We start from the raw sequence: 11,345 nt of genomic DNA, 5'->3' as shown, positions 1-11,345 counted from the left end.
CCATAAGACTTGAATTTTCTGAAACAGGTGTAATACCTAGTCTAGGGGAAGGTGTCCCTGCCTGTGGCAGGGGTGGTTGGAACTAGGTGGTCTTTAAGGTCCCTTCCAGCCCAAAGTATTATTTGATTTTATTGTGCATTGTGCACAACATTCTTATGCTACATCATTATGCCATAACATATAAAAATTCATAGTGCATCCGGATCTAGTTTCTCTCTCCCACTCTCTGTTATAAATATATAATGACAGAAGAAAAGCTACACAAAGAAGAAACCAGCCAGACCAAAAATGTGGCACCACTTCTGTTCAAGGAGTGACAAATGGACTCTCTACAGCCAGGAGAAAGGGCAAGTGAGTGAATATGAGAAACACTTCTATTAAGTCCTGAGAAGACCTGAAAAAATAATTTGTGGGTAATTGTTTGTTTTTTTCCCAGAATAAAGGAATCTGGGGTAAACCATACAGATTTAGGTGGCAGACTGGGATGAGATGCAAGAACAAATGTGCTCTTTGCACAACAGGTATCTAAGCTGTGGATCTCATAGCCATGGGATGTTATGGATCTAAAAGGCCTAAAAGGGTTAAAAGTGATTGAATACATTAATGAAAGAAAAATCCACGGGGGCAGTGGAACACCAAGATGCCATCTCTGCAGCTGCAGTGAAAAAAGGCTGGTAACTATATTAAGAGAATGTTTCTATATTACTGGCTATTTTTATGCTCTACCCAAAGTAGGTAATATTCATTGCTGCCAGAGACAGGATCCTGAACTAGCTAGACCTTGAATCTGATCCAGTGTATCTGTTCTTGTGATCTTACATTAATTTTTAGCAAGAGATAAAAGGTGGGGTATTTCAGTACTCAGGACTTTTAAACTTTGAATCCTCTATGTTCAGTTCCCAGATCTGAGTAAGAAGAACTCAAATCTTATGGATATCAAATCAATACGATGATTTTTTAGAGACTTGGGATCATGAATAACAGGGCTATAATGCTTAGTAAATCAGAACTTCTGTATGCCAAAGGAGTCCAAAACTGAGCATCAACAATAAACATATTCACAGCTGTTTTCTGATAATTTTGAAGTACACAATGGATTGCATTATTGTTTTGGTGCAATTTCTGATTTTCAGATAAGTCTCTGGAAATCTTATAAAACAGAAGTCCTTTCTCCACACATATTTTTCTTCAAAAATAGCAAGAATCAACTGAAGATTCTTGGCAGTTTGTTACAAATTGTTCAGGACCTACCTCTGCTAAGCATCACATTTCTGGTTTTATATTATCAAGTTAACTTCAAAGGACTCTGAGTTAAATAATTCTAATTGAAAGATTAAGAATGTGATTTGTTCTACTGCAGCTTTGAATCAAAGGAGAATTACTTGTATCACAATGTTGTTAATTTGAGCCACAATATGGTACTGTATATAGCTTTATTTCCCCCCTCCTCTTTTATTTGAAGCTCTGATTAATAAGTCATATTCACAGGGGTCAGGAAAGGAAGAGAGATTTAAAAAAAAAAAATATTGCTTAATATTATCACACTGTATAGGATCCAGGCTTAAGCATCTCTTTAATTATTTCCCCTGAACAGGATGAGATATGGTCTACAGTTCATGGCTCACTCCTCATAACCAGTGAGGCAGAAGTGCAATGCAATGAAAATTGATCAATAGAAGGCACTCGATTAGCAAAACATGAGCAAAGAAATGACTTCTGAAGAAAGTGAAAGTAAAGAGCATGTACCAGCCAGCACAAACAGACAGAGACGTGGACAGACACACAGACTGACTTAATTTGTTGCTCCAGAAAATCACATGGGGTAAGCACTTGATCCACTCAAAAAGTGAAGAGTTCATGGCTTCATCTACCTCAAAATCTCACTACAGAGATTTGACTACAGAAACAGAAAAATAAAATTTCCTGCTTTATGATAGTGTTCTTTCACTAATTACCAGAAGATGACATTTTGGAAAAATGAAGAGTAGCATCATTGCTGAAGAAGACCTTGTAGCGAAATGTGACTTCAGTTCTTTCTTCCATGTTTTTTACTTGTAACATATGGCTAGTAGAACACAAGAATTCTGTGATAATTAATTTGATATAGGGAGTGCTTTGGTTTTCTTGGGTCTGTAACAGCATAAAAACATGTTGGGGAAGTAAATGCATTCCTTCTTATCTGAAACGTGGATCTCTTACGTGGTCACTTGTATGCTCTCAGCAAAGTAATAACAAATTATTTTCCCATCTGTGCAGGCTCACTGGTCTAATATGGAAGAAAAATAACTTCTGTTGTTTAGATGAGCAATGAGGGAACATGGATCAAATCACGGTAAGCAAACATCCAGACTCAAGCCATGCAGCATTCAGGAGCATGCCTAAGTTGAAATGCGTTCATATAAAACTTTTATTGACTACTTTAAGAAGGGAAATTATAAAGAATTGAGCCTAGTTGTTGGGAAATCATGGAGAGAAAAGAGGTCAAATATTTACCATAAATTTTTCATTACGAATAGCACAAGGCATTCCTATGCAGTATTTTATAAGGAAAATATTTGTTCCCTTTGAGACTGCTAAGCCATCTCCAGGGATTTTCATTTTCCATGCTATGCCCTATTTCAGCACCTACATATGCTTGCAGATTTTTTGCTGTGATTTGATATCTATGACGATTTCCCTGACAGACTTCTAATTGAAAGCAGCGTGACAAGCTGTAGGAAGCCGTGTCCCCACAGGCCCACTCCTGCTGCTGCTGCAGAAAGCCAGCCTTGCCTGCACAGCCCATTTCTGGCTTGGCAGCACAGTCACACTCCTGCACTGCTGTGGCTGCTTCTCCATGGCACTGCCTGTGCCCATGGCTCCACCAGCCTTGGCACTGGAGCTGCTGAGCCCAAGTGGCACCGGCCAGGGGGCACATGGAAATGGGGAAAGCAAAGTGATTCCGCCTCCACCCTTTTATTGTGACTTGCAGGAATACATTTGCTCATTTTGGGTTTTTTTGTACCAAAAATCAGAAGACTTCTTGTTTCCTGATCCTAAAAACGATGCCAAAAGAGCAGAAAAACAGCATACTGCAAAACCTGTGAACAGATACTGCAGGATGGGAAGCCTCCAGACAATGAGTAGGCGGGTACAGCTCCTGAAGGAAGCTGCTCTCTCTTTGTGTCAGGGTGAATTTGGTCCACAGTGCTCAACCTTGGGCTGATCCTTCCCTTTGTTTTTGTGTTCCTGTACAATAAAAATCATCTAGAAACCAAAGGAGTAAAAAGGTAGCCTTATTATTTTCATTTCTGAGTTGAGTTTTTCCCCTCCCTCCAAGGAACAGGAGAGCCTGTCAACAAGACGCAGCATGCTGGCTTGTCCGTCGCTGTGCCTACGGCACTGGGATGGTCCCAAGCGTTACCTTGCAGCCACTCTGCAGATACAAGACCAGGCACCCTGTGATTTACGTGTTTGGGCAGCGAGATGTCAGTTCCTCTTGATGTACAATTTGGTTGGTGAGAGTAAAGAGCTAAAAATACTGCAGTGGAAGAAATCCACTGAAAAGCAGGCATAAAATAATACACATTTTAAGTCCCAGGATGCTGCAGAAGCACCCAAAGACATGTTTTTTAAACCAAATCATTTTAAACCACAACAATTTGTGCTAATGCAACCCCTGACTGTACACAGCTAATGAAATCTGTTTGACACTTCTGCCAGCTCCCTGCCTTTGAGGTGACAGATGCTTGTTGTTTTCTGTTCCACATGCCCATAGGTCTTGAGCTAACATTTCTGGAAGCCAGGGGCAGATTCTCCCCTGCCTTCAGTCAACCAGGTCCAGAGAGACCCTGGGGCTGATGTCACCTCATGGCATCTGGCCTTTACAAACACGTGGGTATCTGTCAGGACATAGCTGCTTTTTGCTGAAACAGCAGTGGCTGAAAGCTTGCCAGTGTATTAATACACTGTATTATTTACAGACTTGCATGCTGGGCCAAGGTAAATGCTCAGCAACCGAGTCACCCCGGTCTGAACTTTTCTCTGTTGCTTTGAAATTTCACTCTATGTTCTCATGGTATCTACCACTGCTGCTGTGTTTATGCAGTTTGCTGTGAGCTGCAGATTAACCTACAGTTCTGAGTTTTCACAGTCAACACAGCCTCACTGCTGAATGGGAGATCCCATGCCCAGCATTACTCATTCTCAGAAGAATGACTAGAGGAGCTCTCCAAGGCCACAGGAAGCCATGCCAGGCCTATTTCTGATTTGCTTTTATTCTGAGTACTTCCACTGACTCTCTTACACTTGCAGAACTATTGTTGTCTGGGAATTTTGCATGAACTATAAATAAAAGCAGCAGAGCCATCCCTGTTTCTGAAGGAAAGATGCTCTAGGTTATATCTTAGCATGCGACTGTATTTAGAGTACTGTGAACTTCTCTCCTTTGCTGCCCATGGGATGTGGAGGGCAACTGAACACAGTCTGGCCTTCTCATCATAATCTCCCAAATTCACATTTGAATTGTGAATTGAAAACTGTGACTTAACCCCAAATTTCATTCAGTCTTAGTTCAACCTGTGTATCTTGCATGCATGCATGTGGGGATCTTTTATATTACCCACCATTTTTGATCTGAGAATCTTCCTTAAATATCCCTGCTAGATATGTGTAGCTGTATATATGTTGCAGAATGCAGAATCACTTCTGAAAGTGTGCAAACAGAGGTCACAGTAATGACGTACAAAAATCAGGTAGGCTTTGAGTTTGTTTTTAAAACCTAGTTTAAGCATTATGGCATAAAGTGTAGTTGATAAAAGGACAAGGAACAAGATTAAAAGAGGGAAGGAACAAAAGAAAAAGATGTCAGAGGCTCTTTAGATACTACGTTGCATTCATTATATTTGAATTTTTAGGTTGTAAAAAGAGAATATGAAGCAAAATGCCATGGGCAGTTGATGCATATGGAGATTTGGTGACATACCCAGAGCCACCCAGAAAACCTGGAGCAAACAGGAATAACCCTTGCCTGTCCAAATGGTTCTAACTTTTGTTTGATACGTCTTCTCAGTCCTCTGGGGATGTGTCTGTGGGTCAATATTGCCAGGACTGTAGAGTCCATTAATATGGCTGGCATTCTGAAAACTATTGACAAATGTAAGTATCTTAGAAGATTTTGGGTAAGTCAGTAGTGGAAAGGAGAGTAAGCAAAGACGACAAGCTATGCTAGTATTTGTGACAACTCTTTAAGCCTTGATGAACTTGCAGAGATTTGACAAGGCAGAGGTAAATACCTACACAGTCCCTGTGTCCTGGGCCATCCCTCCTCACCAGTTGGATCCCTGGGTTCCCAGTGACCAGCAGCAAAACCAGCAGTGCTCCTTGGGGCAAGCTGGAAAAAGCCTCATCTTATGCAACTCACTAGCAAAACTTATTCAGCAGTTTCATAAGATTTTCCCCAGGATGTTTTCGCCATGTTTTTCTTGAATGCTTTGCTTTCTCAGGTACACCTTTCTTCTGCTTTTCTTCTGGTACATAATTGGGGTGGAAAAGTAAAATTTTGGATTCAAAGACTTTCCTCTCTTTATTTCCTTCCCCTGTATCTGACTGTCAACAAGTAGAAGGAGTTCTCCTTTGTACCATGAGACCCAGACAGATTTCTCCTTACTGTTTGTATTCTAATGTAGCCCTTGGAGAAAAAAAAAAAAGAAAAAAAAAAAGAGAAAAAAAAAAGCAGCGCATTCCAAAAGCAGCCTACTTTTTTTTTGGTTGATTTTAAAATACAGAAAAAGAAAATAACATTAACAAGGTATTTCAGAACAAGTTATACATTTGTCTGACAGCTTCATGTAACAAAAATTCCATCCTTTTTAAGAAAAAATTTACACCTCCTACAAGCTCAGAATATTACCAAAACTAGACTCACAGAGTAAAGCCATCCTCCTCTCACATCCTTGTCCCCAAACAACTTTGTGCTGATTATCATATGCACCCGTGTAGAGCACACCATGCAAAAACAAGTACCAAGAATTAGCTCAGATGTAACAGAATTCCTGAAAATTAATCTATACCTGTCTATATCTATAATAGATATCTATACATCTATTTATTAGAGACAGTCTAGCCTCCCTAGAGGCAGCCTCTGGCATGAGAAGGGCTTTTAGTAGGTAACTAAACTTGTAATGATAATAACAAGAAAAAAAAAAACAATAAAACACTTGGAAGAGGGAACCCACTACTTAGTTTATGAATTATTAGTGTTCTTGCATTACTTGAGTGTAAAGCTGTCAGCACTCAGGGAATGTGACGTCAAAAATAAAAGGAAGAAGAAACTTCCCAGTCTTGCCAAACCGACTTCTCACAAAAGCCAGGCTAGGGAGGCCAGATGGAGCTCTCTTAAAAAAATCCCATTATTCCTGGACTTTATTCTCCCAGATCTGCTTATTTTTTCATCAGGAATAGATGTAGAAAGTTAATGCCTGCCTGGCAATGAGGAAAAGCTCTGCTTTGTTTTCCCCTCCTCCTTGTTGGAAGCCCCACTTACATAAAATTCAGACAAATGTTGGAGGTTTTCTTTGCTAATTTTCCTCCCTAGGGTGGGTAACAATTTCTCAGAGCTAATACATCCTGACAGATGCAGTCATACCAGTGCTTGCACTCTGCATCTTTGTTGGCCACTGGGGCCACAGTTTGGAAAGCTGATCTCTTAATCATTTTATCTGATGGATGCTGCCTGCTATAAATTGACAGTTGTTTGAGGTACTGATATCGACCTCTTCTGCTCTCTCTGGTGCAGGAGACAGACTCTGTGTGGGGCTCAGTCAGCCAGAGACCAGGGTGTTTGTGTCAGAGTAGCTGCACGACAATTTTCTTATAGATGTAAAACTGAACTTGAATTTGGTTGGTGCGCTGGGAACTGGTGAACAGCAAAGTTCTGCAGTATTATTGCATGTCCCACCTGCTGTAGGATTTTGAACCTGATGAACCACAGATTATAAGCAAGTATTTACCATTTAATATGCTCAGTAGGCATGGAGCTATGATAGATCAGAAGAGCTACCAAGCAGTTAAAATGTGAACATTTTCCCAGAATCCAAGTGTTCCCTTTAAGTGAAATTATTCATTATAGCAAAAAACTATGTTAGCCTTTACATTTATGAATTAATGTTTTAAAAAACAGGTGCAAGTCATCTGCTATAAAAAGAATCTGTGGGTTCCTGCCCTATTCCATACAACGTTTAATTTGCAAGCTGACTGTTCAAAGCCAAGTACATTTGCTAAGCAAAAGACAGAAAGCAGAAGGGGAATGACCAGAACGTAAAGGCACAATCAGAAACCAGTAGATATTGAAACTCTGGCAGTATTCTACAGGAGCTGTACCTAGCTACTTTCATAACCCCACTGCTGCTACTTAAAAGAGACCCACTGAGAAGGAGGATCTAAAAAGACCAGTGAATATGGCAGTAGTTTTATGATGTATTAGCCTGAATGGCTCCATGATGTGGAATTTTACCTGGCATTGATGGAATTTTATATGAAAATTAGAGCATTATTTAGAGTAGATAGGAAAGGGTGAGAGTTTAGATCTCATTAATGATGCAGCAGGAGCTTACAGCCTAACCTGGACTGTTTGCTGCACTGTACATTCAAAGAGTAGAAACAGCATCTGAGAAGAGGAACCAGAAATACATAATTTATATTACTGAAGCAGATTAGTACCAGAAGGTATTTTTCCCTTCCAAAAAGGCCTCAAGAGACTGATCTAATTAATTACTTTTGGTTGTACAAAACTGACCTTTCTGCTTCCACGTCACCCCAGCAGAGAGATGACAAAGGGTGAGATAAATAGAGCTGTATCAAGAGATCAAAGCTGGAGAACACAGAGCAAGAGATTTGGGTTGAGGGCATCTCTTAGGACTTGTAATCATGGAGTGCAGGTGGTAGCCAGGTTCCCTCATGAGACCTCAGGGGAATGAAGCCTTAAAATATTTGTAACAGCAGCTGATCCAGCAGCAACACGGAGCATGGTGCTCTCGCACAATAAAAATCACTGTTCAAAGCATACAAGTGGCTAAACCATTCCTGCTGTAATTCTGCAAGAAACACAGAAACTGCTGCTTTGAATATCTAAAATTGTAGGCTGGCTGAGAAAATAACTAACCCTTAAAATAGTCAAAATCAAATGGCTGCCTTTTGCTTTGACAACTTCACCTGTTGCTCTTTAATTTGAGGAAACAGGATCTACAAAGGATTAGTAGGTGCAGTGCAACCACACCACCCAAGCTAAAAATACACTGAGAATCTGCTATAGAGAAGAGGCTATAGAGAGGACAGAGACACCAGGGTTTGGGGCTGTTTGGCTCAATTCAGTTTGATGAAGGGCCTGAAGGATTTTCTGTTGGTCTTTTTCACTGAGTGCTCCAAGTCTGAGGGGGAAAAGGAAGGTTTGGTGCATGCCTGGTATAGGTACCCTAAGGCAGAGGCGTTGGACCCCATGGATGAATGAAAAATCTGTGTGATAAAGTGTAAGGATGGACTTAATTTAGCTTTGTATTATGAAAGATTATCATGACAACACCGGGGAAAGGTGATGTGAAGTGGATACTGTGAAGGGTCCCAGTTCAGTCGAAGACAGAACAGAGATAATTCTCTCAGGTTTTGGCCTGGGAAAGTTAGGAGAAAGAATTCAAACAATCATTATCTCTGTTCATGTGTTGTGCCCATGTGAAATGTGTTCTGAAGGTTGTTTACCCAAGGTGATTGCTTGATTGGATTCTGGTGATGTTGTTTGGATATAATGACCAGTCAGATCCACAGCTGTGTCAGGCCTCTGAGGAGAGAGAGTAGTTAGTGAGAGCTCTTGCTACTGTAATATAGTGTAAAAGAAGTATAATATAATGTACTGTAAGGTGATATAATAAAGCAGCAATTGATCAGCCTTCTGAATCATGGGGTTAATGCTAATTATTACCCAGCTGGGGGCCTGTGGCAGCAGGACACACACCTGGTTTCATGGTAAGGTGATAACAATTATCAGTTTTGGTATCCCTAAATACCCCATGAATTTGCATCTATTACTAGAAAATTTTGATCTTTTCCACAGCTGGTCCAAAGTATGATCTAAGTACTGCTGAAATCAATTTTTTGTGGTAGATATGTCACCATATTTGTCTCATTCTTTGGCTAAGCCCCAGTGAGCACAGTATGATCTGTGGTTCCTAGAACTCTTAATCAACTAACAAATGAGAAACTTCCTTAACAATGCCTTCTCATCCCATCAATCATGTTGGTTATTAATAAGCTTTTTTATTGTCTTCTGGAGGTATGGGGGTTACAGTCCTTAATTCAGTGTATTTTACAGCAATTTCTTCTAACAAGCATCATGCAAAGGCATTGCATGGGGCAAAGGGTGAGGAATGTCTGTGATAAAGGATTAAGTGAAAAGTGCAGTAGGATTATGCTGTTGAGGGTTTAGCTTTTGGGGTTATTCTGGTTTCTGAGTGTACAGGCAGAGCCAGGAAGCAAGTGTATAATTCAGGCATGTTCCCAGCAGAGAAGAGCACAGATACTGCTGACTGAACCGGTTCCTAGAACCTGTGAATTTGGATTCAAGGGAGATTTATTTGGATTTCTTTATGAGCTAAGCAAGGAGACATGTGACCAGGGCAGACACATAAAAGCAATTTTGCTGAGTAAGTAAGAGGATGGCATAGGTGGCGAGGGAGCTGATCTCTCTGATCTTGGGCTGAGCTTTGCAAAGCGTGACAGCAGCACATTACCTCCTCTGCTGAAGAGCTGTGGCAGAGGTGAAACCATTCACTTATGCATAACTTACAGTTTTAGTGGCTTACTCACTTATTGGTATGTTATTCCAAAACAGTGGATAAAGTAACTCTGAAAGCCTTGGTGAATGCACAAACAGAATAAGCAGGTTTAGCAAGTGTCCTGCAACAGCTTCAGCAGGGCTTGAACAGCTATTAACAGATGGGAATAAAGCTGTCAGCGTGTTACCTCATGCCTGTCAACAGCTCTCAGCACTTCCCAGACTCCCAAAATTGCCCTCTCCAGCAGAAATGTGTCCACAGAACAACAGTTAGGCATTTGCTTGACTTGGACAGTCTCACAGGAACAGGAAAACCTTCACAACAGCATTGCTCTGGGCTGTGGTGCACAGCATATGTACAGCTCCCATGCCCTGCCTTCCAAGCAATTGAGAGCCAGAGGAGGGATGGGTGGAAGTGCAGGGAGAGGAGACACCTGCTCTGCCTTCTCATAGGAGCTCTTCAGGGGAGCAGCCAGAGTTGGAATCAATGTGTTCTAATTCTGCTAGAATTAATGTTTTCTGATTTTTGTATTTTGGCTTAATTTTTGTCCTGTGGGAATTATAAATAGAAACCAACAGAAAAGAACATATTTGACAGCAACATGATTTTGTTAATTAGAGTTTTCTCTTTAAAGCTGGAGTAAATCTGAAATGCAGAAGGCATATGGGTGTTCCTCAGTCATCTCCCCAGCACATGCACATCCACCCTGCCCAAGTCCAGCATCTGTGAAGTTCTGGAAAAGTTTATTAAAATATTTAGTATATGGAGTAATTGTAAAGCCCTCAGTTTCAAATGAGTTAATGCTACCTCCTTCACTATATGTGAGTGTGTGTATGTGTTTTGCCAGTTTCTCTCCAAAGAAGAAATTTTCTCTTACAAGTTGTTTTCATCTGAATAAATTTCAAACCCATAAAATAAAACAGCAACAACATTAATATTATTATTAATAAAAATAATAGGAATAATAACAGCAGCAATAGTAACAATAACAATCCAGAAATAATAACAACAATAACTACCCTCCATTATATTTTTATACTAAAATATGTGTGTAAAATTGAGCAGAGTTAGTATGTGTGTCCTTCAAATAGATGTTAATGGTGACCATTCATAGCAAAGGTTTTAAAGAGGTGCTGTGGATCTTTGTAATCATTCCTTCTGGTGCATTTTAAAAGCTTAACTTACTTGAAAAAGCAAAAACTGTCTCTCCCTGTTTTCTCTTGTGACCTCAGAACAGTGGTGAAGCTGGGTCTGTCCTCTTCTGCTTTTGCAGGTGCTGACTAGCTGGGAACCTTGGCTGACACAGGTAGTAACAGGTAGCCCACAGGTTTGTGAGCTACAAACATACCCAAAGGCACCATAAAATGTTCATTTATCAGTGCATTAAAGAACGTATTTGAGAAAAAAAATTTGAACTGAACTTGGACAAGTTTACAGTCTCTGCCCCAGGAATTTACTGTCTGCCTGGAAGCTCCTCTCTTACTTCATTGTTTAGTATTGAGGCTTCTCTGAAGCTGTAATTTCTCCAAATTTCCAGACACC

The 11,345-nt window shown here is 40.4% G+C and overlaps 1 long non-coding RNA gene across 1 annotated transcript; it reads left to right on the top strand.

Moving 5' to 3' along the window:
• Window positions 1-237: 237 nt before the first annotated feature.
• LOC140682535 (uncharacterized) lies at window positions 238-5,508 on the top strand. The gene is made up of 3 exons (XR_012054372.1): window positions 238-409; window positions 1,595-1,822; window positions 2,257-5,508. It is a non-coding gene; the product is annotated as an uncharacterized lncRNA (long non-coding RNA).
• The last annotated feature ends 5,837 nt before the right edge of the window (window positions 5,509-11,345 follow it).

Source organism: Taeniopygia guttata, chromosome 2 (assembly GCF_048771995.1).
Source record: "Taeniopygia guttata chromosome 2, bTaeGut7.mat, whole genome shotgun sequence".
In the NCBI taxonomy this organism is placed as follows: domain Eukaryota; kingdom Metazoa; phylum Chordata; class Aves; order Passeriformes; family Estrildidae; genus Taeniopygia; species Taeniopygia guttata.
The sequence above is the reverse complement of the archived record's forward strand: the minus strand, read 5'-3'. Positions and strand labels throughout refer to the sequence as shown.